Here is a 26,245-nt window from a genome sequence, read left to right on the forward strand (position 1 = left end):
AACCCAAATTGCTACACAGGAATCATTTTAAATGTTTTTATTAAATGTCTATCTTCCTTCCCCTCTCCCACATTCTCTTCTATCTCCAGGCTCCCTGTCTTCCTGTTTTGCCTTCCCTTCATCCTCTTCTTTGAAAAAGAAATTATAAATTTTAAATGAAAATTTAGAAATGGTGGATGTGCATCTAATGCAGCATACTTTAATTTGGGTTCCAACCCACCAATTAAAGACTAATACCTTAGCTGATTATGAATGTTTTGCACAAAGTATCCTGTTAATCAGAATAGCTGCCACAGATCTGCCTGAAGCAGTCTTGTTTGGTAGACAGTACAGGATGAGGGAGGGGGTGGTGGTGCTATATCAGATCTCCGTGATTTGTTATTCTTTCTCTTCCACTCCTCGGTCCAGGTGGTGGGGCAAAAACTACTCTGGTCCAAATTTGCCTAGACATGCTCAAGAAGCACTCATATAGACTGAAGGATCTCAGGAGCTGTTGGTTGCTTTGAACATACAAGATCCCTGCATTACTCTGGAGTAGCCAAATGGCTGAGGAAAATAACTGACATTGCATCTTAATAATTACTTCCTATACCTTACCCAACAATTTTACTCCTTTTCTTAAAAAAAGATTCAGTGTTTGTGTTTCCTCACTTAAAAGTTCATTGTTTTTCCTTTTAAGATCTTACTACCTCCCCATTCCATGCTGCTTGGGCTTAATGGTCTCAGCAAGAAAACAAGTCTTTCAAACAGCAAGCGGTAAACAAATCTTAACTTTCGTTTCAAGTTGTAGAGTCTGGTCTTTATTAGCACGAATGAACATTCCAACAAACAGAAAGGAGGTATGGTGGACAAACACATTACAATACAATACCAAAAGGTCCACCCAATGAAATAATGTGCCAAAAAAGAAAAGAAAAAGAAAAAAAGAAAAGATAAGCAAGTGCATACTCTAAAGAACATCTAGCCTGATGTTTTTCAGAGATAAATACTGAGTAGCTTTGTTCAGGCTAAACCGCAGGCCTGCACAACATAAGGCCCAGGGGGCCAGATCTGGCCCACAGGAACTTTTTTGCTGGCCCCAAGGTAGGCGTATCCTGCAGTAGGAACCATGAACAGCAGGATCCATGAAGAGCTCTAGGACTGCATGCCTAGGATTGGAGCCTAAAAGCAACTGTGATTGAGGAGGAGGAGGAGATGACCTGGTATTTATTTGGCACTCCAGGTGCCCCACGACTGAGCAGGGACAGGGCCTATTTTATGGGCACTCTCCTTGGTTAAAATTGTGGTTCCCTTGACAAGAGAAAAGATCTATAAGTAACTAATTGTTGCTTCCATTAATGTTTTTAATAATTTCAATATCATAATGAACTCAAAATCGACCTTGGCCCTTGCATGCCAAGTTGTGGTTGGTTCTGGCCCACTGGGGCATTTGAGTTGTGTTCTCCAGGGAAGGCATTTGCTAAGGCTTTCCTAGCCTTACAGGGAGGAAATTATCTCGTGTTATCTCATGTTTCTAGAAAGTATGGTTACTGGTTTAGTGGTAGTAGCACAGACTTTACTGTTTCCAGTTGTCAGCCTGATAGCTGTATGTTTTCTCATTGCATTTAGCCAAGATTCTTTGTACCATCCTTAATTTTCATTACTTTGTTCTATGCTTTGGTTGTTGTCTTTTTGTTCAAAAGATAGCAACAAATCAGCAGAAGTTACCACAGTAGTAGTTTCCTGGGCCCTTTCATTTTCAAAAATATGAAATGTATTCTTTCAAAATACAGTGTCTAAAATGTGCTTGCAAAGTAGAATTCTCTCTCTGTGGGAGACTTTATATCATGGAAGCCTATTTCTAGCATCTGATTATTCATGTTTTTTTTCTTCAGAGTGTAGGCAAACTAAAAAATAATGCAAGATGTGGAGAAGCAGTTAACTTCTCTTCATCTATTTACTTACAGTACAGAAATAAAACAATGAATAGGTTATTTTTTCTGGCATTAACATTCAGCCACATGCACTACTTGTACTTCTGTCAAATGAAAACATGCAAATACAACCAGGCAAGGGGGAAGTATTCATATTTTGCAAATAATGAATAAAAATGTATGAAGCAACTGCATCTCAGGCTCAAACTATTATTGAAGAATGTTGCAGACTAAATAGATTTTATGTTCAATTCAAATTTGGTTAGGAGTGAGGGCTTTTGAAATACAAATTCAATAGCAGTTAAAAAACTATAAGTTGAATTTTTTTAAAGAGCATGTTTTAATGAGAGATTCAGCAATTAAGACTGATGCTATTTGGAACACCTCTCATGACAGCCAGGGCTGGATAGTTTATCATGTTGTCACTGAAATAAGTTCCCATCTCAGTCAGAATCAGGTTTAAAACAAAAAAATTCTGGGGAGCAATGCTGACCATTGTCATACAGTGTCTTGTATTTTAAAATTCTAATTTAATTTAATTTAATGTGATCAAAATTATATGAAGAGAATCCCTTTTCCACCAAATCCTTTTTTATCTTCTCTCTCTCCCTTCTGTATGCAATATTCCTCATCCTATTGTCCAATCTGCTCTAAAGAGAACAAGGAAAGAAAAAACACACTTTGTGTCTCTCTGTTTTACTAAATGTATGTCTTGCTCTGGATTCCTCCTGCTTTCTGCTTGCAGTTTATGGATTGATCAGGAGTGTATCAATATTATAGAAGATTCTGGTTTAGTGTAGAGGTCAGACTAGAGCAGGGTTTCTCAACGTGTGGGTCCCCAGATGTGATTGGACTTCAGCTCCCATAATCCCCAGCCCCAGTGGCCTTTGGTAGGAATTATGGGAGTTGAAGTCCAATTACATCTGGGGACCCACACGTTGAGAATCCCTGGACTAGAGTGTTTCAGAGAATCTTTTGATCTCTGTGGTAAAACCTGCATCAATTTGTGTGATGATTAAAAAAATAAGGGCTATACGGTAACTGCAACAACTAGAATGGTTCAAAGACATGATAAACCTACACCTGTGAGACACGGTTTCAAAGCCCAGTTCTGTGTTGAAATTCCTGGAAGGCTTTGGGCAAGCTCAGTATTCCCAGTTTTAGATTCTCAAGCCTGTAAAATATACAAATTTATTTACTTACCCTCACTGTAATATTTGAGGAAGAAGTATAACATATTTTGCTTACTTAGGAGTGCTATTTAATTTTAATTGTTTTTTTAGTCATCCATTAAATATTGTGATATTACCAGTCATATGTCTAATGCCTGATTTACTCATAAATCAGTCCCTGAAGCAGAAATGAGAATAATTACTCAAACTAGTCCCAATGAAATTAAAGAGACAAGTGAGGCAATTCCCTAGAAACTGCGCTGCCTTATCAAAATCCTCTTCCTATTAGGGATGTGCACAGAACCGCGCAGGGGAGGCTCGAAGGTGGTGGGGGTGCTGCGTTAAGAGCGGGGGAGGATGCACTTACCCCTCCCGCTGCTTTCCACCTGCCAGCGCCTATTTTTTTCAAAGTCCATCGGAGCGGCAGCATACCTCCCTGCCACCCCATTGCCCTCATTGTCTGGATATGACTGGAAGTCTCCGACATGCTGGCGCGTGCAGGCACAGACACTTCCAGTCAAATCTGGGCAGTGGGGAGGCAGAGGTGTACGCTGCCGCCCCCGATGGGCTTTGGGGAAAAGCGGGTGCCGGCGGGGGGAAAGCGGTGGGAGGGGTAAGTGCAGTGCACCCTCCCCCACTCTTAAAGTTAGACAATTCCCGCCATCAAACTGGTGGAACCACCAGTTCCATAAACATCCCTACTTCCTATGACACTAATACAATTACTTGACCCTGTTACCAGAAACCTATGCCTGAGGTAGAAACTGGGGAAAATTCTACTTTGTGGTTCAAGAATGTAAAAAATGATCACAATCAATAGCATCATGACTGCTCCACCATCCCATAAAATCATGTATAAGTTCATCACTAAGATACGATCTGTTGAGATTTTATAAAATCTTTTCTACTACAGCAGTTTCTAGAAGTGCAATCACAGATCAGAGGTGTTCTGTGACATAAATGGTTAAGAAAAGCACAACTACAAGTTGGATGCTATTCACAATAGCTCCTTACGCAACTGCTGGAAAGGGAACGGCACTTAGTTGTCATTTGGCATCCAAACCTTTGGCACAAAGACTCACTGTCCATGAATGTGCTTTCCACTCATAGAAGGAGCCTCCACCGATGGATCGTCACTGTGCCAAAGATTTGGTTGCTACTCATTCTGTGGGTGTGCATCCATGATGAAACTACACGAGACAAATAAGAATTTTACCACTATCCGTAACCAAGGTCACTGATATTTTCTTTTATAGAAGAATCATCCTGTAGTCATGACAATGCTTTCCCATTTATTATATCAATCATAATTGCTGCTAACAACAAATAATAGGTGTTAACACCAATGGCGTTAACATAAGAAATAAAAGAAGAAATAAAAATTCTATTTTGTTTTGAAAAGTTGCTTATATGAACATCACTATATGACATCAATTTTTTTTGTAATACTCTGCTGATATCAAACTCCTGAGACTGTATTGATTACCTCAATCATCCCTCATGGATGTTCACTTTAAAAAGTCAACTAGTCTGAAATGCCATGGCAATTTTACCTTTCCATAAGTGCAAAGGAAATTATTAGCCATCCAGTTCAATTATTAGAGCACAATCTTATATTTTAGCCCTGCCTGAAGTAGACAATAATTCCAAGTTAAGTTTAGTAGACTGAAAAGAAACAGCTGATGATATGCAGAAATGTTTGCTGATTATGACTGAAATAGGAGAACAAAAATAGCATTTACTTTAGCTATTTTCATGAATGCCTTTTCAAAAAGAAGACTAGGAGCTTTCTGCTATAGTGCATGTGTCTCTGAGGATTATGTAAACGTTCATTCAGATTCAAAAAGGCATATTCCTGCAAATCCCAGTGGATGATAGCTGCATGCTTACCAATACACTATTTTAGTTCTGACGGATGTGTTTTTTAGACCAAATCCATTTGTTTGAACAGAGAGGAAAAGCCACAGAAATCTTGTGCTAGATTTTCATTCCCATTTTCCTTCTCCTCCTGCACCAGGGGACACAAGAACAGAACTGACAGAAGGTTGGCCACTTGGGAACACCACCACTAGATGGGGGGCGGGGGACCAACAAAACTCCAATGGAATATAGGTAGCTGAGCAAGCGCCTACACTAAATACCTGCATTCAAAGCCAGAAGGCATAACAAGATGGCAAAAGAACAGAATCTTCTATCTCTAGCTGTCCCCAGCTGCCATATAAACAACCACACAGGGCCGGGGGTGCGGAGGAGGAAGCAGAGAAGCAACTAACTCTTTACAGATCTTTTGTAGGAGTTACTCAAGCATCCTACACATTTGGGGTCACAAGTGATCACCAAAGAGTGAAGTTTCCCTTAATCTGTGTTGCTTTGCTCCATGCATTCTCCTACAATAAGCAGATCAATTGCTCTGTAGGTTTTTACCTCTGGACTTACTGTATGTGTCCTTTATTAATTTAAAGATTGTACTAAAAGGGCACTGGGGCCATACCCCAAAATGAAGGGGAGAGAGAGTTCCTTTCACTTTGCATGACATCAGTGTCATAATATTATTTTTTTTAAAAAAAGATGATGATGTATTCATGCACCTCCATTATTACATATAGTTTGGGCCTGTTACAGAGCAGAGGGTTACCATATGCTTTCCTGGCATCTACCCTCAGTAGAGGGATTTCTCTTGATCCCGATTTAGGAGGATGCTACTCCTTCAAGGTAGGCTGCCACAAGTTGAAGAATGATCTAAAGCAACGGACTAGGCTCAGACATGGCTTCAATAACCCTAGAACTGTCTGGCTTGGGACTGTGGCAGGAGAGCTGGTCTTGTGGTAGCAAGCATGACTTTTCCCCTTAGTTAAGCAGGGTCCACCCTGGTTGCATATGAAAGGGAGACTAGAAGTGTGAGCACTGTACGATATTCCCCTTAGGGGATGGAGCCTCTCTGGGAAGAGCAGAAGGTTTCAAGTTCCCTCCCTGGCTTCTCCACACTAGGGCTGAGAGAGATTCCTGCCTGCAACCTTGGAGAAGCTGCTGCCAGACCGTAAATACGGAACTAGATAGACCTCTCCTGCAGGCGGGAGAGGAGAGCTAGTCTTGTGGTAGCAAGTATGACTTGTCCACTAAGCTAAGCAGGGTCTACCCTGGATGCATATGAATGGGAGACTAGATGTGTGAGCACTGTAAGATATTCCCCTTAAGGGATGGAGCTGCTCTGGGAAGAGCAGAAGGTTCCAAGTTCCCTCCCTGGCAACATCTCCAAGATTGGACTAAGAGAGATTCCTGCCTGCAACCTTGGAGTTGCCACTGCCAGTCTGTGTAGACAATACTGAGCTAGATGGACCTATGGTCTGACTCTGTATATGGCAGCTTCTTATGTTTCTGACACTGCATAGCCAGAGTCCAGACAACCCAACTCTAGAAAACAAAATGTTAGTTTAATATCAAATAATCAGGAATGCATGTCCTAATGGAGCACATGGGGAAAGGTTCAAAAGACAGGTTTTAATTGCTGATGATGTGTCCTACCTTCTTATTTTTGTAAGACATTATGAAAAATAATGTAGATTTCAGCCAGGCGATCAAACAGCACATACACACTAGCTTTGGAGAGGTCTTGAGTAAACCAGATAATCTAAATTAATTCAAATTGGAACCAGTCCAATGGCTCAACTCCCAATTTTCACAAATTTACCAATGATATATGCCTGTTGAGCTAACAAATAGGGCTTTACAGAATCTCTAAGCACAATAGGAAAGAGCATTAGACAGATGTTAAACATTTGTCAAGTGCTTCTTCCACTGATACACCATTTGAAGCCATTGGTTCAAAAGGCTTCTAAGTGCAGTAACAAGAGAGTGAAATGATGTGATCTCCTTTTCCCTCCCTTGAAAAACAGGTACAGACCAAGGAAAGGGCAGGCTCTAGGATAATTTTAAAAAAATTGTCTTCAGTGCCTTTCCTTACCATTCTATCAGTCTATCTGGCTTTTGATGGGAATCTAGACTCACTAAAGTCACAGACTCTTTAAAACTGCTACTGCTTATACACTACCAACACAGCATTTGCACTCTGCTTCTTCTCCCCCTTGTGGTTCATGTCTATTTTCAGCCTCTCCGAGTTTTAATAACTTCTGAAATTGTAGAACTGTTAATATCAATAGTGCAATAACAAACAATGCTTGCTACTGGCACTGTTCATATTTCTTTCACCAGAACAGCACCAGATGATTACTTCCAGTCCCAAAAGTCTTTTTTCATCCTTTCCTCTCCCAGTTTCCTATAATTACAATTTTTCTTTCAAGCTTGAAATTACTGGAATGATACCTTCATCATTCCTTACAGCTTACCACGCCTCTGTGGCATCAAAGGAAGCCATCTGTATAAACACACTGTCAACAACAAAAACCATGAAAGCATTAGGTGTAAAGAAACATTGTACAGAAGGCAGGAAATCAAATCTAAGCCACACAGAGGAAAATAACATTCTATAATCAAATGAGAATTCTATTTTTTTCAACAACAACAACAAAAATCAATTATATTGCCTTTACCTTCACCAGATATCATGAAAATGCAAACACTGTCCTTGTTATGGGGTAACTCTGTACCTCAGCCTTGGCCAGACCATGGCAGAGAAGTACAAAGAAGTACTTACTGTTGAAAGAGCATCTATTATGCTTTGCTCTCCTCCTGTTCTCTTGCTTGATCTTCAAGCTTACTTGCTTTTCTGTCCTTGCAGGTAGGAAAGGGGCATTATAGGCAATGATAACTGGCTGACATGGGAGTTCTTATTTTGAAATGTCAAAAGTGAAATAACTTGGCATTCTTGAGACAGAAGGTCAGGAAGAAGTTCCTTCTTCTTGAGCACAAGTGATAGTGACTCCCCCCCCCCCGTCCAGGGGTGACACAGGGGTCAGATAACATTGTTAGGTGTTAAGGGGTAGTCATTGCTAGATGAGCTTGTTCCAAAGTTGCCATTATGGTGAACTTTAAATGCATCCTGACCAGAGATGGACAGTATCTAAAATACATGTATTTTTAAATACGTATTTTTGATCTAAATTTTGTATCTAAAATACTTTTCAGAACAGGATTTTGTATCTAAAATACGTTTGTTCAGGTATTTTGTATTTTTAAAATACATTGCCAAAACCAAAATACATCAGCCAATCATTGTTTTGGTTTTTTGCTTCAGGAACTGCCTTTTTATTGCAAGCAAGCAGCCTATTGGCTGCCTCATCCTTGTCCATGTGCTTTGTTTCTCCTCTGCCCACTGAAGTTTGAGTAGCTTTACTCTGCCAGGCTTGGTCAGCCAGCTACGTTTGAAAATCAAAGTGGGGGGAAAGAGAGACACTGCTGCTAAGAGTAAAATGGGAAAATGGGAGTGAGGGTGGTGGTAATGAGGGAAAAAAAACAGAAAAAAGAAACTAGGCATTATGTTGTATTGGAATTATTTGAGAGCAATAGCAAAATATTTATTTATTTAATTATTATTTATTATTAACATTTATATCCTGCTCTTCTTCTGAGGAGCTCAGAGTGGTATACATGCTTATTTTTATCCTCACAACAACCCTGTGAGGTAGTTTAGGATCTTTGATCTGATCTTCAGAATTTCTGCTTTAACCGTTCCCCTCCCCCCCAAAAAATTTAAACATGTCCCCAAACATATTCCAGTCTACATTAATTAGAAAATTTGTCTGAATCACATGGTGGCTGAGAGATTTGAATTCTGAAGAGCTAACTAAAATGTTCTTGTGAGTAAAATGGAAAATGGGGCGGGGTTGGTGGGAATGGAGAAGCATACCAAAAAGAAAGAGGGCATTATGTTGTTGTTTTTGACAAGGATGTAAACTTTGTGGGGGCAGCAGGGCTCAAGCCCCTTTCTGGATTTCCTGGGAGAGGAAATGCCCCCCCCCCGACTGCCAGATAGCATCAGCAAGCTTGTATGATCAAGTTCATCAGTCAGTTGAACAACCCAGTAAATCCTGTGTTGTCTTTGTAGCAACACAGAAAGTTCTGAGGAGGCCTGGCTGCCTCTCAGGGCCCTTTTACTCTATGCTTCTCTGATTAATAGTATAACAAGGAGAAAAGCTAGTGGTAACTGGCTTGACCAGTTTAAAATGACCAGGCTAAGGTCTTTAAATTATCAGTGAACACCCACATTGGGATGCAAATTCCACTCCCACCCCCTTGGAAGGTGGGAGGGTTTGCAGACATGTGGATTAATTGAGATTTATTGCTGAATTTGCAGACATCTGGATTAATTGAGATTGGCCTACACATTGTCCTTACCTGGTCTACAGTACAGCAAGGTTCAGTTAGGAGACCATCCTCTCTAATAAAACGCTTGGTGTCCGTCCGTGGATGGACACCAAGCGTGCGTTCGTGCCTGCCTGTTCTGGGCATGCGCGCAGCGCATGCCCAGAACAGAGCAAGGGAGGCATAAACAGCAGGACCCGGCGACCATCTTGGAGGCACAAACAGCAGGACCCGGCGACCATTAGCGGCGGCAAGGGACAAACGAACAGCAGAAGCCGCCGACCATCTTGGGCGGCCAGAAACGGCCGCCCCAAAGAAGCCGGGAATGCGGGGGAGGAGGAGACTGGCCGAGGCAGCGGTGGATCCATGGCCGAAGCCTGGCTGCGCCACCAAAGCCGGGCGGGGGGGAGACTTTGGGGCCCGGCATGCAGGCTGGCAGCAGCGGGAGGGGGAATGGCGGCGGGGGCCCCGGAGCGCCGTGATGACAAGTTTTCCAGCCATAAAGGGCAGGCATTTCTCCCCCGCTCCTTTAAAAGTTGGGCGGGCGGGATGTAGATGAATTTGTATACGTCAGCCCACGTGGGTGCCTATGAACACGGAAGCTGCCGTCTTAATGTTGATCGTTTAAAACAACCATCAATGCAGAATATGAGAATCAGGCTGAAGTACCTTAGCTTTCTAAGTGCAGACAGTTTTTTACAGGACCATTTAGTCTCTGGCTCTGTGTGACGGACTCCCAGATAGCTTTGTGCAAGCCGTTACGTTTTTGTCTCGGCTTCAACCTGTCAGCAATATGGATTCTATGTGCACAACAAGGCCCTTTACAGGACCCATTTAGGACATCAGGGTGGGCGTCTTCTCGCTGAGTCTCTGCCCTCAACACATGAGCCTCTGGATGCTCATCCAAACTGACTCTTTGCTTTTACAGTGGAAAAACTTCATAGGTCAGTGATCTTAGGAAGGAATAAGAGAGAAGAGAGAGAAGGGGAAAAAACCAAAATAAACAAAGAGGGAGGAAGGGAAAACAGGAGAGAAATAAATAAATAACAAAGTGGGGGGGGGAACTGCCCCACAGAGTACACCCATTAGAGAGAGAAAGAGAAAAGAAAAGAGGAAAAGAGAAAGAAAAAAATAATTAAAAAAAAAAGGAATAGAGAGAGAGGGAAAAGAAGAGCGAGAAAAGGAAGAAAAGGAGAGACAGTAAGACAAACAAAAAGAAAAAAGAAACACAAAAAAGGGCAAGAGAAAGGAAGAAGGAATAAAGGGGGGGGGAACCTAGCACCCGTTATTATAACGGGCTTAAAATTACTAGTGAGGTAAATAATTCTTCTTTAAAAACAAAACAAAACCCCACATCGTTTTCTGAACTGCAATTTGAGACCTAAGAACTACCAAGCCACCTGTCTAACACCAGACAGGAAGAAAGGCACTTGTGCATTTTTTACCACTTTGCTTTCGTTGCCTGTGAACAGTCCTCCTTTTTATATCTACTTAAATTAGCTTTTGATTGTTTTAAGCTTGATCTGGCTGGAAATGTGCTCCGTTCTGTCTCCCTATGTTTCTGGTTCTGGCTACATGCTCTTTAAAGAGGTTTTAAAGCATTTTGGCTATATTGAGTTCATCCTGGTTTTAGATAGAACAGGGAAGGTTTTGATGTAAGTTTTGTCTTATAGGAGACTGGTGGCAATTCTACTGGAGGATTCATTTAATTCATGTAAAAAGTTGCTTCATTTTTATTTTACATTGTGAGCTTCAATTTACAAAGGGAAAAATATATTCCATTTTTAAAACTATGTGATCAATTGTTGATGAAGAGTGATTTCTAGAAATAAAAATAATAAATACATATAGATGAATACGCCTGTGCCTGTCTTAGAGACTGAGTTTAACCATAGGAACATAGGGAGAAACATAGGAAGCTGCCCTATACGGAGTCAAACCCTTAGTCCACCTAGCTCACTATTTTTTACACAGACTGGCAGCAGCTTCTCCAAATTTGCAGGCAGGAGTCTCTCTCAGCCCTGTTGCTGCCAGGGAGGAGAGGGCATCTGGAACCTTCTGCATGCCAGTGCTCTTCCCAGAGCGGTCCCATTTCCTAAGGCAGGCTTGCTCAACTTTGGCCCTCCTGCAGATGTTGGCCTACAGCTCCCATAATCCCTGGCTATTAGCTACTGTGGCTGGAGTTTATGAGAGTTGTAATCCTAAAACAGCTAGGGCACCTGTTGAGCAGGCCTCCCCTAGGTGAATATCTTAAAGGTCTCACACATGTAGACTCCCATTCAAATGCAAACCAGGGTGGACCCTGCTTAGCAACAGGGATAAGTCATGCTTGCTATCACAAGATCTCTCCTCCCATGTGCCCCGTGGTGTCCCCCCCTCCACCCCAATTGAGAGGTCTACACCTCTGGTTTTGGAATTATTGATCTGATTGAGTGTTAGAAATCTGTTGTAACAAAATATGATTATTCAGAATTTCTGCTTTAACCCTTCCCCCACAGAAAAATTTAAACATGTTCCCAAGCATAAACTAACTGGATATTTGTCTGAATCACATGGTATCTGAGAGATTTGAGTTCTAAAGATCTAACTAAAATGTTCCTGTAAAAATGAGGCGAGATTGGTGGGAATGGAAAAACATAGCAAAAAGGAAAAGGCCATTATGTTGTTGTTTGGGAATTATTGATCTGATTGAGTGTTAGAAATTTGTTGGGAGCAATATGACTTACAGCCCCAGGAGGCACAAATTCAGTGATTTCATCTTTGAAAAAATTGTATTGATTAAAGGAAATGGAAAAAAGTTTGGATAAGTAACAAATATCTCAAAATGGTTTCCTTATTTCAGGCATTGCATTTTGTATGTTAAGATGTATTTTAAAATACTATTTTGTATTTTTATTGGTTGTTTACCAAGTATTTTGTATCTAAAATACATTTTCTCAGGTTTTTTTTGAAATCTAAAATACTTTTTCTGAGTATTTTGCCCATCTCTGATCCTGACCAATAGGTCACCTACAAAATATATTGAGGAATTTCACAGAGGGCACTCATTGCAAGGTGCCAAGAGGTTAAAATGTGGAACCTTTTTGCAAATTTGCCAATATGGTGAAATACGTCATCCAAACAAAATTTGCAGAGGCAAACCAAGTTCTAGAATAATATATTTCACTAAGATAGTGGGTGTTTTGCAAGTCAACTAGCTGAGGGGTATAAATGTGCCCCTAATGGGGAACACTTGTCCCTCAGCAGTTCTAAAAAAAAAATTATTTATTTATTTGTCAGATTTTACACTGCCCCAAACTTTCATCTCTGGGAGGTTCACAATAGCATAAAACAAGTTAAAACATATACAAAAATTTAAAACAATTTAACAATTTAAAAACCACCCACAAATTAAAACCCTAAAATTTTAAAGAACTGAAAAAGCTTGGGTGAAGAGGTGGGTTTTCAGATGCTTTTTAAAAATTGTCAGAGATGTGGAGGATTGTATCTCAGTAGGGAGTGCATTCCACAGTCTCAGGGCAGCAACCAAGAAAGCCCATCCCTGTTTGGCCACCAGCCGAGACCCCTATGAGCGGTGGAGCTCATAATGAAGAAGGCGTTCCCTTAGATACCCAGGGCCTAAGCCATTTAGGGCTTTATAAGTTATAACTAGCACTTTGTATTTTGCCCAGAAGCCTATTGGCAGCCCGTGTAACTCTATCAGCAAAGGAGTGATGTGGTCTCCTGAGATGATCCACAGACCAACCTGGTCGCCTCATTTGTACCAAGTAAAGCTTCTGGACTACGTACAAAGGCAGACCCACGTAGAGCACATTACAGAAGTCAAGTCTAGAGGTTACCAACAAATGTACCACTGTTTTGAGGTTATTGATCTCGAGAAACGGGCACAACTGGCGTATCAGCCAAAGCCGATAGAAAGCACCCCTGGCCACCACCTCAACCTGAGATACCAGGGAGAAGTGTGGATCCAGAAGTACTCCCAGACTGCAAATGTGTTCCTTTTGAGGAAGTGTGACCCCATCTAGAACAGGGAGATCAAAATAGCTATGGAATTGTGACCCTGCAAAATAAGTACCTCTGTCACATCTGGATTCAGTCTCCGTTTATTCTCCCTCATCCAGCCCATTACTGCTTCCAGGCAGGCATTTAGGGAAGTTATGCCATCTCCTGAAGAAGTTGACACAGAGAAGTAGAAATGGGTTTCATCAGCATACTGATAACACCCCATTCCAAATCCCCTGATGATCTCTCCCAGCAGTTTCATGTAGATGTTAAAGATATTGGAGAAAATATGGAGCCTTGAGGGACACCATATTTAAGCTCATATTTAAGAAGAGCAGTAGTCTCCAATTGACATGATCTGGAATCTGTCCGAGAAGTAGGAGCGGAACCACTGTAAAACAGTGCCTCCCAACACCCTCAGACGTTCCAGAAGGATACTATGGTCGATAGTATCAAAAGCTGCCGAGAGGTCCAAAAGGACCAACAGAGTCACACTTCCTCTGTCAATTCCCAATTGGAGCTCATCCATCAAGCCGACCAAGGCAGTCTCCACCCCATAGCCTGCTCAAAAGCCAGTTTGAAATGGGTCTAGAAAATCAGTTTCCTCCAAGACCACCTGGACCTGAGAGGCCACCATCTTCTCAATTACCTTGCAAAGCCATGGGACGTTGGAAACAGGCCTATAATTGCTCAACTCTGAGGGATCTAATGCAGGACGAGGAGGCATCCTGCCCCCCCTTAAAGAAGTATTTATGACTTCTACCAAGCCTCCTACAACAGTCTCCCTGCTAGATAGAACAAGCAATGTTTTACAGGGGTGAGAAGAACAAGAGCTAGGCCTCACCGTTCCAAGCAGCCTGTCCACGTCCTCAGGAGTCACAAACTGAAACTGATCCAGTTGAACCACATAAGGGGAGTTGCTGGACACCTCCAGTTCAGACATCGAATTAATTGTGGAGTCTCCATCCACAATTTTTATCATAGCGCCATAATATGGCAATGACCTGCTCTTTGCAGGTTTTATTTACTGGGGTACATTGCCAGGACACTGACTATGTCCTAAATGGACAAAAATTTAGAATTAAGAACTAAGAATTAATTAACGTTTTGAGCCTCTACGAGCACAGAAATACTCCATGACAGCCAGTGAGGGTTAACTCAAATAACCAACAGTCAATTCACCTTCTAAAAATTGGTTACCATATTTTAAGAGTTAATAGTTGCTTCAAGGCTAAAAAGATGGTCAGGTGGAAGTGTGCTTTCCAACTACTCTTACTGCAAAACATTTATGTTCCCGTAAGAAAAGAAACTGGCCAAGAAACAGATTAAAGGGGTGCTTTTATATTCTAGGATGCACTTGATCATTTTGCTAACATCTTGGCACTCTTTAGAAACAGATAGTTATCTGCTTTGATTTTTATGACCCTGCATCTTTTACTTTAGATTTTAAACCACAGGAATAGCACTCTTTTCTCCCACCTGCCATCTGAGCATCAAACAGGAAAAAATGCTTCAAAATTTTGTAATACTGTAAAAGCATGTGCTTACGTTTGGGTGGATAGACCAACAACACTACCTCTCTCCTTGTTTGCAGTAACTTGTGTTATGCACAGCGGACAGCTTCAGTGAATCAGCTCCTCAGACCCTTGTTTATCAAGATAATGGCCAACATACAGAATAACAAAGTGTGCATGTGGTAATGCTGCGTGCATGCTACAGGAAAAGGGTGATTTTCGTCTATCTTCCCTTTACTCTGTAGAAGAGTATGACTCCCATAAATATGTCATTGAGGGTCATGCAATCCTCAAGGACATATTTTTAGGAGTCACAGCTGGCTAGAGAGAAAAAGGAGAGATTGATGAAAATTGCCCTCTTCCATAGTGCATGCTGTGCATTTGCTGCATACACACTTGGTTAGTCAGGATGTTGACCACTGATTTCCATCAATAGTAACCAGATACACTAGATGAGATTCCTATTTCAATTCATGCACCAAAGCAGATTATTCATACCATATAAAAATGAAAACTACCCAAACCTTTCTAAGCAATCCTGACTCCTTAGTCCCTGCTTTTGCCAGTTTGCATTTGCTAACAAGTTCCAGGGTAAGTGTTACAGTATAATTAGAGTGGTGCATAGAAAAAATTCTACGACCATCACTTAACTGTGTATATAGCTCAAGTGAAAACTAGATGGAGGCAATGTGTGTGACAAAATTCATTCTCATCGGGGACTATCTAGGTGGGTAGGGTTATATCAAAGAAAGGAGAAGACTCTTCCCAAAGCAAGAAATAGTCCATCAATAAATGGAACAATTATTCAACTTTGGAAGCAAGTCAAATTGTATTGCAATGGTACTGCAAATTGTGATGGAACACAGGAGTGCCCTGGGATCATGCCTCCTACCTCTGCCAGGAGACTAAAAAAAAATAGACTGGAAAGGACACAAGAGGATTGTGCACCTCTACAAGCTACTGATTATGACTCTTTGAGAAAACAATTTCACATAAGACCAAGGCTCTTAAATGTATGAGGATACCACCATATTTATATCTCCAGTCAGCCCCAGTCTCCTCTCCCCCAGCCCCTTCTGCCCCAGTCTCTTCTCCCCCAGCCCCTTCTGCCCCAGTCTTCTCGGTCCCCCACCTTCTGGCCCATTCTCCTCTGCTTTCTCGCCGCTGCCGCCACCACTATTATTTATCTCCCGCCCACACCACTCCCAAAGCGGCCATACTTCCCGCCAGGCAGCTTGAAGGTGGCTGCCTGGTGTCTTGTCACCTTCAGTGCTGTTCCCTGCCAAGGCAATGGGTCTGGTTTCCTCCTTTCTTCCTCCTTTCCCCTGACTCTGCCAATTCCCCTTCAATTTTTCTTCTTCCTCCTCTCTCCCACCTTCCTCCCTCGCTGCTGTTCCCTCCCAACACAATGGTTGGAACTCTCGCAAGACCTCACAAGAGTTCCAAACAGGCATCCAGACCTACCCCCACATAGTTCCCTACGCAGTCGGCGGTAAGAGAATTAAATATATAGATTTGTTTCTATCTAGAACCCTCAAAAACACATTATTTTTAAGAATATTCAACAACCACACACTCTGTGTCAAACTACATTAGATGTCAGAACAGTTGTCCTGTTTGCTCCTTTCTGTGGCTGGGTCTGTGTAACCATAATACCACCACTCAATCCACACACAAAAGGATTTGTTCTGAAGAAGTTGGCATTATAATATTAATGGCATGAAACAGCTTAAAGTGCCATTCTTTATCACTAGTACCCTACTTTGAAATCTCTTTTCACAGCCAGGCAGCATGCTGACTGAAGCAGACTAGAGATTCACACTTTCCAAAAGTAGGATAGTTCCAAATGAATTATGACATGTTTTGGAGTATTAGCAGCTTAAAGATGAGGAAAATGTGACTTAAATGATGTGCCTCAGTTTGCAAGGGAGACAAAGTGGCTTAATGGGAAATGTGAGCATTTCTGATTACAGTACTCATATGCCAGCTGGAACTATCTAAAAGGTTACTCTCAGTGGAGGAAAATCACGTGTATACATACCATGAACATGTGCCTGTGTCACTCTATTTGTACAAATGGCAGGAACCCACTGACACTTAAGGTTCTCTCTCTAGGTGCATAAGTGGCAAAACAGACACAAGTATGTTAGTCCCACACAGAGGCGTAACTAGGGAAAACGGCGCCCAGGGCAAGCATTGAAATGGCGTACCCCTCCCCGCGCCCCCAACATGCTACATTATACTTAGGTTTTTCCTCACAAGCGCCTGCTGCCGCCGCCAAGCCAGGCCACTGACTGGCCGCCAGGCGCCAGCAAAGCAATGGGGGGGTGACGCGGGTGGCGCGGAAGGGACCGCTCGTGGGGGAGGGGGCGCCGACACGCTCCCTTGACTGCTGCAGCGCTGCTGCACTGAGCAGGAAACATTTGTATTAACAAAAATTTTTTAAAAAATGTTAAAAAAAATTTTTGTCATGGCGGTGCCCCCCATGTGGCCAAAAAAGATGGCGCCCGGGGCACATGCCCCCCTGCCCCCCCCTAGTTACGCCTCTGGTCCCACAAAAGTTGTGGGGAAAGAACTGTATGTATGTATTCAAGCAAGCAAGGATGGAAGATGTATGGAAGGGAAGGTTTAAGTACTATACTATTTTCTAGTCTCTTTTTCTATTTCTCACATCTCATGTGCTCCCATCCTCTGACCACTTCTTTTTAGGAAAGCAGAAGAGAATGTGGAGGAACTGAAGCAGGAAGTCTGGCGGCCAGGATGGCACTACTGAGAGGGTAAATGGGACTTTGCAGCTGTCAGCCTCTTCACTAGACTTTGTGTATCACAAAAGGCACCGGAAAAAGAACAGAGTACCTATGTTGTTTAAACTACCATTGTTATTTACTGCAGTGCCAGGATGAAAAAAAAATACATTTGACAGTACATTCCCTGGTTTATTAATAATGTTGAAAGGCTATTACTGGTCAGCAAATTTCCTTGACGCAGATGACATATTGAATGAGTCAGCCAACTCCAGATCAGTTAAAACCTATGTGTTATACGAACTCTTTCCTTCAATACATGAGCTGCTGACTAAACATCTACAGATCAGTTTTCAACAAATGACAACGTCATTTTGACAAAGTCAAAGGAGACAATTACTAAAAATTTAACAAACTAACCAGGGACCAGATAGCTCAGAAGTACACAAACGATATATGCAGGGAGCAGGAGAGTACATTGCTTTTTGCTCAAGATAAGGTCACTGACCCAGGAAAGCTTGGCATTAAGCATCCTAAGCCTCCTGGCCTTGTGAGCAACCTACTCAGTACCTCCTGTGCCCAGTTGCCTTTCCCATACCTCTCCTGTGGTCATTTAGCTCTTTGGCCTGCTGCCCTGTTCTCCTTTGTTTCCCTGTAGCAAAGTCTCCATCCTTTCTCCACCCATCTATTGCTAAGAAGCAAACTGACAGCTTCACAAGATAAAAATCTATTTTTGGATTTTGCAAAACTCCATATGCTAAGGGGCTGAACAGTAATTCCCTAGCATCATGGTTCAGACTTTTTCCCTTTGAGATAGGACCAGAATCAGTTCAAAAATGAATCTCTAAATCCTAACCTCAAGAGATAGCCCAGAAGGATACAACGGTTGATGGTACTGAACACTCCTGAGACAACAAGGATATATCACCTCTTGTCCAGTTCCCAGAGTACATGCCTCCACCAAGGCAACCAAAGCAGTTTTAGCCCAAAATCCTAGGTAGAAGACACATGGATCTAGACCAGAGGTTCCCAACCTGTGGTACTCCAGATGTTGCTGAACTACAACTCATATAAATTTATTGTGGCGAGTTGTAGTTCAGCAACATGTGGATTATCAAAGGTTGGGAATCCATGGACTAGAAAATATCTCATTCAAGGCCCTCTTGACAGGGATCCTAGTCCTGACTCCACTCTCATCCCAGCTGCAGGTAGCAACCTGATAGATTCACTGTCAAGCCTGCTGATGTTGGACAAATCCATGTTGTGCAACAGTTTTTTACCGAGCAAGAGGTGGACAAAATGCTGATGGGTTATGCTAATGTGTTGGTGCATACCTGGCTACACAAGGCACATTGTTAAGGCAATGAACAGAACAGTAGTAAGGGAAATACCAGGGGAACTCTCACAGGAACTGAAGCAGGGGGAGATCTAGCCAAATATGGAAGGTACATGGTGGGAATGTAGCATCAGATGGGAAAATGACTGAGGAGACAGAGGCAGCTAAGGGTTGTGATCCCAGGAGATGAGGCAACCAGTGGAGCAAGTCCATGTTTGAGGATGACATGATGAATGAAAGATGAATCCTCACTCCTACTCTTACTTGAGGGGAGACAGAGCTTCAAACATCTAGCTGAGATGTCACGACAAGATATATCACCTTCCCCAAAAGGGGAGAGCAGAATCTAGCCTATAGTTATCTAAGTTAGATGGATCAAAGTAGGGCTTTTTCAGGAGAGGTTGTAACATTACCTCCTTGAGACTTGGTGGTATCCTGCCTTCTTGTCAATGCAAGTGACCTTATCTGCCAAGTGACACGCAGACTGATCACAGAAGGCTGTTGAGGGCTTCTCCCTGATCTCCCAAGGTCAGCTATTTGTGTGATTTATCCACTCAAAATAGCATTGCTGACCTACAACAAGCAGATGCAATAGTGGTGGTGACTTACTTTCTGTCATCACTGCCATAGATTAGTCCCTGAAATGAGCTCTAACCCATGCTTGATCAGATTTATAATAAAAATATTAATATGAAAGGTAAAAAAACAACCTGTCTCCAACTCAAATATTAAAACAAACCTACTAATACTATTCAAAAATCTCTGTAAACACAGAAGAGACATGCCTTCAACGAGAACATGCTGCTTCTCTGTTTCTTCCCTTCCTCCCATTTGTACAGATTAGCAAGACTGCCTACACCCAATCAAACTACATTGACTTTACTGGGTTCAGTCCTGATATGGTTCTGATTATGTGAGAGGATTTGTTCTTTTCAATCAACCCTCCAAAGGGCATAAATTTGGCTGCATCTACTTGTCCCCGTAGAACCAGCTTCAGTTCCTACTGCTGTGTTGCCAACAGTTATCCAAGTGCCATCATTTTTCATCCCAAGTAAATAGTACTCTTTACTTCTTGTTGGAAATATAGTCTGGTCCCCACCACCGGCCCAGGGGGAACAAGTTATATAATAGATTTCTAATCTTAACCCAGAAAAAGACAATTTCTTGGGGGGGGGGGGATGGTTTCAGAAGTTTCAAGAGATTTTTTTTCCACCTGTAAAATATCTCTGTAAATTCTTCATACATTCACTAGTTGTCCTTACCTCACAAACACCCAAAACAGAACCTCAAAGGGAAACCATCTTTAAAAAAAAAAAAACCAGTAGCCAGCAAGAGAGTAAACAAAGCAGTCACAGATGAGGAAGTAATAGTGTGGTGGCTGCCGCATCTGTCCTCTCCACAGTTTCCATGATGTACATGGCACAGTGCTAAAAAATAATAATCCAGATAACCTTCCAAAGACCTATTTAAAGCAAACAGAAATCATTATGGCTCAGTTAAATCAATGACATTTTAAGATCTGACCTGCTATGCCATTTCTTTTTCTCAGTCTACTTAGTCTTTATAAGCACATGGCTTCAACAAAGATATTCACAACTGTATGAACTAGAATAAAACAGTATACGCAAGCTGAAGTAAAGATGAATTTTAAGTAGCTTCAGAGGTGTGCGACTGAGAGAGGAGAGAGATAAGATTCACCTTCGGCAGCTGTAACAAAGTACTCCCGTTTAAAACTTGCCAGGTTTATTGTACAAGAAATGGACCATGAAGAAGAGTTCTGGCTGGAATACTGCACAAGCTGAGACACAGATGAAAGAAGAAGGGATCAGAGAAGACCACTAAAGGATTGGAAATAGACACCAAATATCCCTTTCAACAGGAAATGCATGAAAATATCTGAAGTAGAAATAAAAGAATAATAATGCAGTTCCTATGTGCACTCCACTCAGCAGTGGTCAATGTGCATACAAATGGTTGTTTCACAAGTGGAGCTAAGAATGCTCTTTCATCTAAAATCATTGGAGGCCCTATTGGAGCAGTTGAAGAGCCTTTCCCCACCAAAGGCTCTTGAGTAAACTTAGCAGTCATGCAATAAGAGGACAGGTTCATCTGTGGATCGGTAACTGGCTGAAGGACAGGATCCTGAGAGTAGATATAAATGGACAGTTTTCACAATGGAGGGGATAGGAAGTAGGGTCCCCCAGGGATCAGTACTGGGACCAGTGCTCTTTAACTTGTTCATAAATGATCTAGAAGTTGGGATGACCAGTGAAGTGGCCAAATTTGCAGATGACACTAAACTATTTAGGGTAGTGAAATCCACAACGGATTGTGACGAACTCCAAAAAGATCTCTCCAAATTGGAGGACTGGGCGACAAAATGGCAAATGCGGTTCAATGTAAGCAAGTGTAAAGTGATGTACATTGGGGCAAAAAACACCAACTTCACATATAAGCTGATGGGATCTGAGCTGTCAGTGACTGACCAGGAGAGAGATCTTGGGGTCATGGTGGACAGCTCACTGAAAGTGTCATCTCAGTGCACGCCAGCTGGGAAAAAAGCTAATTCCATGCTAGGAATCATTAGGAAGGGGACTGAAAATAAAAATGCTAATATTATAATGCCCTTCTACAAATCTATGGTGCAGCCACATCTGGAGTACTGGATACAGTTTTGGTCACTGTATCTGAAGAAGGATATTGTAGAACTGGAAAAGGTGCAGAAGAGGGCAACCAACGTGATCAGGGGCCTGGAGCACCCTCCTTATGAGGCTAGCATCTGGGGCTCTTTAGCTTGGAAAAGAGGCGACTAAGAGGAGACATGATTGAACTTTATAAAATTATGCATGGAGTGGTGGAGAGGGCAGACAGAGATAAATTTTTATCTCACACACACAACACTAGAACCAGGGGTCACCCCATGAAACTGAAGGTTAGGAAACTTAGTACATATAAGAGGAAGTACTTTTTCACACCACCCATAATTACTCTATGGAATTCCTTGCCATGGGATGTGGTGATGGCCACCAGCTGTGCTGGCTTTAAAAGGGGCTTAGACAGATTCATGAAGGACAGGTCTATCAATGGCTACTCGTTTGGTGGCTGTGGGCCATCTACAGCCTCAGAGGCACGATGCCTCTCAATACCAGTTGCAAGGGAGCAATGGAAGGAGAGAGGGCATGCACTCTTGCCTGTGGGCTCCCCAGAGGCATCTGGTGGGCCACTGTGTGAAACAGGATCCTGGACTAGATGGGCCTTGTGCCTGATCCAGCAGGGCTGTTCTTATGTTAAGAGTTTGCCTTGCTTGGTATATTTTGTTGCTTTCATGATTGGTTTCTTTGGGGTTTTTTTTTTTGCGAGGTGGTGGTGGTTGTTTTTTGTTTAGGAATGTTTCTTTTGTTGCTAGAATGCCCTTTTTTGTTTTGAATTTTCTCTTTTTCCCTCTTTATACAGCCTGTGTCTCATGTAACTGTTAACACCAACTCTTAGCAATCATCATCCACTGTCAATGGATTCCTTGTTCCCTTCCTCCCCTCCTAATTCTTTTTCTCACCCTCCTCTTCCCAAACTTCCAGCATGCTCTGTTGATTGTGCCCTGTTGATTGACAGGAGTCCTGTTGATTGACAAGAGGATGAGAATTTCCTTTGGGAACTTCCCTTCAGCATTCTGTGGCTGCAATGTGTGCTCTCTGCTTCTTCAGGGGTGGTTTTTGGTTCTGAGGAGAGTTCTGGGCTTCCCCTCAAAATTAACATTTGTGGGCATGCTTGTGGTCCATCCCAGCACCCTCAAATGCTCCCCTACACTTAACAGAAGTTTGTGGTGGCTCTGTCTCAGCAATATATTGAGAGACTTTTAACCTTCCCCTTCAGGCAAGTTGCTAAGGGCAGCTAACAATATTAAAATAAACAGTAAATAAAACCCTACAAAATGAAACAGTTGAAATAGAGTCAAATCACACTAAAAGCAGATGTTGAGCTAACAGAGCTGTAATGTCCCAACTTACCCCAGGATCCCTTTGAATTGACTGGTTACTTTAGCCACCTTCCAAGCCTTGTTTGCAGAAGCCGATATTAGTAGTGACAAGTTTATTTTTGTTATTAAAAACAACCATTTCACACTGTATACCATCTATACCGGGCACCCTGTTTATTTTAATTTTTCTGTAGATCTTCATCTTTTTACACTTTTATTTGGATCAATTCTTCCAACAATATCCCAGAAGAAAGCAGTTAAGCATGGATATCAGTCCAATATATTCTGCTGTGAAGACCAATACAAAGAATATTGTTCTGGTTTTTTGCAATCTGTTTTTCCTCCTTCAGTAAATCCTTTTGTATTTAGTGGTCCAACAATATCCTGGCTGTTTCCTGATAATTAAAGATGTTTTATAGCAACTTTCTTTGATCCTTACAGCCCCCCCCCCCCCCGCTTTTTTAAAAACTTGCCTCACCACCAACATATTCATTCAACAGAATCTGTAATCTCATCCTTTCTTCATTTGGGCAAGAGTTAAATTTTTTAGGCAAGTCCTATTTGTAGTCAAATGTGACCATGTTGGACCATCTGGGCAACTTACTGCTCACATATACATTAAATCTGACAGCACTGTGTTCTGTCATCGTGTTCTGTCACTGTGTTCTGTTCTGGATCGATAAACACTTACATACTCACCAGATTCTGGAAACCACTTAGGATTTAACTAATGGTCACCTCCCTGCTAGTCCACTCTGTGACTAACAATTCTAGGATATTAGCATTTATTTCATTACAAATGTAGTTTCATCATGCTTTATTTATTTGTCAGATTACCGCCTAAATTAGAAATCTCAAGGCAGTACATTCTTTACATACATTTGAATATACATGTATCATCTGATGTGAAGACAGCTATAATCACTCATTGTTACAACATTAACTCCTCTTTTCATAGTTGAATATTTTAATCTACTCAAGGTTACCCTCAAAGCTTTGGTTGAGAGGTGTGTGTACGTGTGATGGGGATACTATGCCCACAGTACTAATTCACTTATTAGGCTTGATATTTCCACCCACAGTGATTCTATAATAGTGTATATTTTCCTATACTTTCTTGCTTATTGGACTCTAGGATTTCTTTAAAATACAAAGCAACAGCATCCCCAACACATGAGCCACTGCCTTCTTGGTAGTCTTTATATTTAAGGATAACTGTATCCGTCACTTTTCTACCAGGTTTCAGATATTCCCACTAAACCCCCTTTACTGTCTTGAACTCCAGTTTCCTCACCTAGGCTTGGAGACTTTGATCCATGGTGCTTCTCCCAAAAATGTGTCCTGCAACAAGAGGGGGGCTCTGTCAAAGTCCTTGTTTTTGGTCACAATAAGAAAAGGATTAAGGAGTATTTTGCCTGTGCTTGGTTTCATAAAGAGTTAACATTGATAATAATGGAAGATCTTTAGAATTAGATATTACACTCAAGGCTGGATTGAGTATTCAAATCTCCACTTCCTATCCTTGATCCAGGGACCAGTGTTCCCTGTAATTTTCTTCATCTCTGGATGTAATGAGTTCTGTTCTGGGCAGCAGTATCAAGGCAGTGTTTCAACATGTTCATTCAGAATGGGTCTCTCCTGATTCAACCTGAGTGGGATCTAAAAGTAACTGAGCGGACATCAGAAAACCTCTGAGCATGTGCACATGCATACGACCTAGAGGGAAAGCTGCCAGGGACTAAGCAAAAGGTGGTTTGCCATCTTCAGCAAACCACCTTTGTGACAGCATAGGAAATTGTGGACATGTTTTCCAATAATGTTTACCCTGTACAGGGAAATACCTCCTTCATCACCTACTAGCAAGAAATCTAGCTTGTATTATGCAAAACACAAATAGGTTCTCTTTGTGTGATTTTCTAGTTCACAGATGAGGTGTCATGATCATACATGAGTCCCCACCTCTGAAGCTATGCTGTTCATGAGAGGCCACACAACTCAAGCAAGCAATTGTTTGCAGAAGTGGAGCTGTTTTGAGCATCAGAGCCAACTCTCAGACTGCTGGATTACTGCAAGAGACCAAGAATTATTTGACTATTGTTCCTAGTTAAAGAAAGAAAGGAGCTGAACATTAAGAATAAACCAACTCATCTATTAATCTGCCCTCAATGAACTCTTCAGCCATTAAAGTATTCCCTTGATTCACTTGAGGCCTCCATCATCCAATAAATGAAAACCACCTAACAAGACACAGCTACTTCAAGGCACTCTACTTAAGAGGGCAAATGAAAAGCTTTTCAATGAACAAGCGATTCAGAGGGAAGTTCTTTCAGACTGGTAAAACCTACTTGTGAATGAATGAGAGATTAGGGATGAATGAATGGGTAAATAAGAAAATTTGCTTTTAAGAATGGAGACGACTAGGTCTGTGTTTTAATGAGAATACTACATGCATAAGAAGGAACATGCCTATAGATATGCAACCATGAGTAAAACAAGAATTTTTTTTTTAAAAAAACCTACACACATACTGAACTTGTCTCCTTCCTTTGTATCTTTTTATATCTAGATTGTTAAGTTCCAGAGGTGCTCTGACCCCCGGACCTTGGGGCCCTGGTCCATGGCCTCCAAGGTCCACAGGGGCCTCCAAATGGTGTGTGTGGGGGGCTCCTTACCCCAGACCCACCACCCCGCACCAAACCTCAATTTCACCGCTGGGCTGAGGGGTGGCTGCCAGGGGAGTGGACACAGTCCTTCTCTCCCCACCGGCAGTGGCCAGAGCAACACTGGGCCTGATGGTTTGGCCCAGCATCTCTTGCTAACTGCGAGGCACACCTCTGCAGTTGAGAGAGATTGTTGCAAGCCCCTGAATGGACAGGCCCAGTGTTGCTCTAGTTGCTGCCACAGGGGTAGGGAAGAAGGACTGCTTGGCTCACCCCCAGCAGCCACCCCTCAGCCATGTGGCGGCTGAAAGCTGTTTTTAAAAGAGGCTTGGCATGGCAGGAGGCTGGTTTCGGAGGGGGGGGGCTTGCGACAGGGCAGTTCGGGCACCAAAATCACCTAGGTGCACCCCTGCTAAGCCCCCCCTTTTAATTTTAGTTAATCAATATAACCAGAAAAGCTAGGCTAGACTTTTACAGGCTCTAATTGCACATCATTGCAGAGCTGATATCCAGCAAAGAATCGACTGGATCCCTCAGAATCCTAATAATTCTGCCCCCAAAAGCAGAATATTGTGTACATAACTTCACTGTAACTGTCTATATAATATAGCAACAGGCTTAAAAGAGCACACATTGAAATGATGTGGGCTTCTTTGCTTTGCATAATTCCAAC

General features: G+C 42.1%; 1 protein-coding gene and 1 long non-coding RNA gene across 12 annotated transcripts in view; one reads left to right on the plus strand and one right to left on the minus strand.

Annotated features, from left to right (window-relative positions):
* Positions 1-26,245, minus strand: part of LDLRAD3 (low density lipoprotein receptor class A domain containing 3) — a 250,725-nt gene that overhangs the window by 58,394 nt on the left and 166,086 nt on the right. The gene's annotated exons all lie outside the window — the stretch shown is intronic.
* Positions 932-25,433, plus strand: LOC128336409 (uncharacterized). Of its 2 annotated transcripts, XR_008311955.1 has the most exons (3): positions 16,310-16,351; positions 17,569-17,636; positions 24,833-25,433. It is a non-coding gene; the product is annotated as an uncharacterized LOC128336409 (long non-coding RNA). The 2 variants fall into 2 exon arrangements; XR_008311954.1 differs by lacking the exons at positions 16,310-16,351; positions 24,833-25,433 and adding an exon at positions 932-1,202 and having other exon boundaries at positions 17,569-17,818.

Source organism: Hemicordylus capensis, chromosome 1, assembly GCF_027244095.1.
Source record: "Hemicordylus capensis ecotype Gifberg chromosome 1, rHemCap1.1.pri, whole genome shotgun sequence".
Lineage (NCBI taxonomy): Eukaryota > Metazoa > Chordata > Lepidosauria > Squamata > Cordylidae > Hemicordylus > Hemicordylus capensis.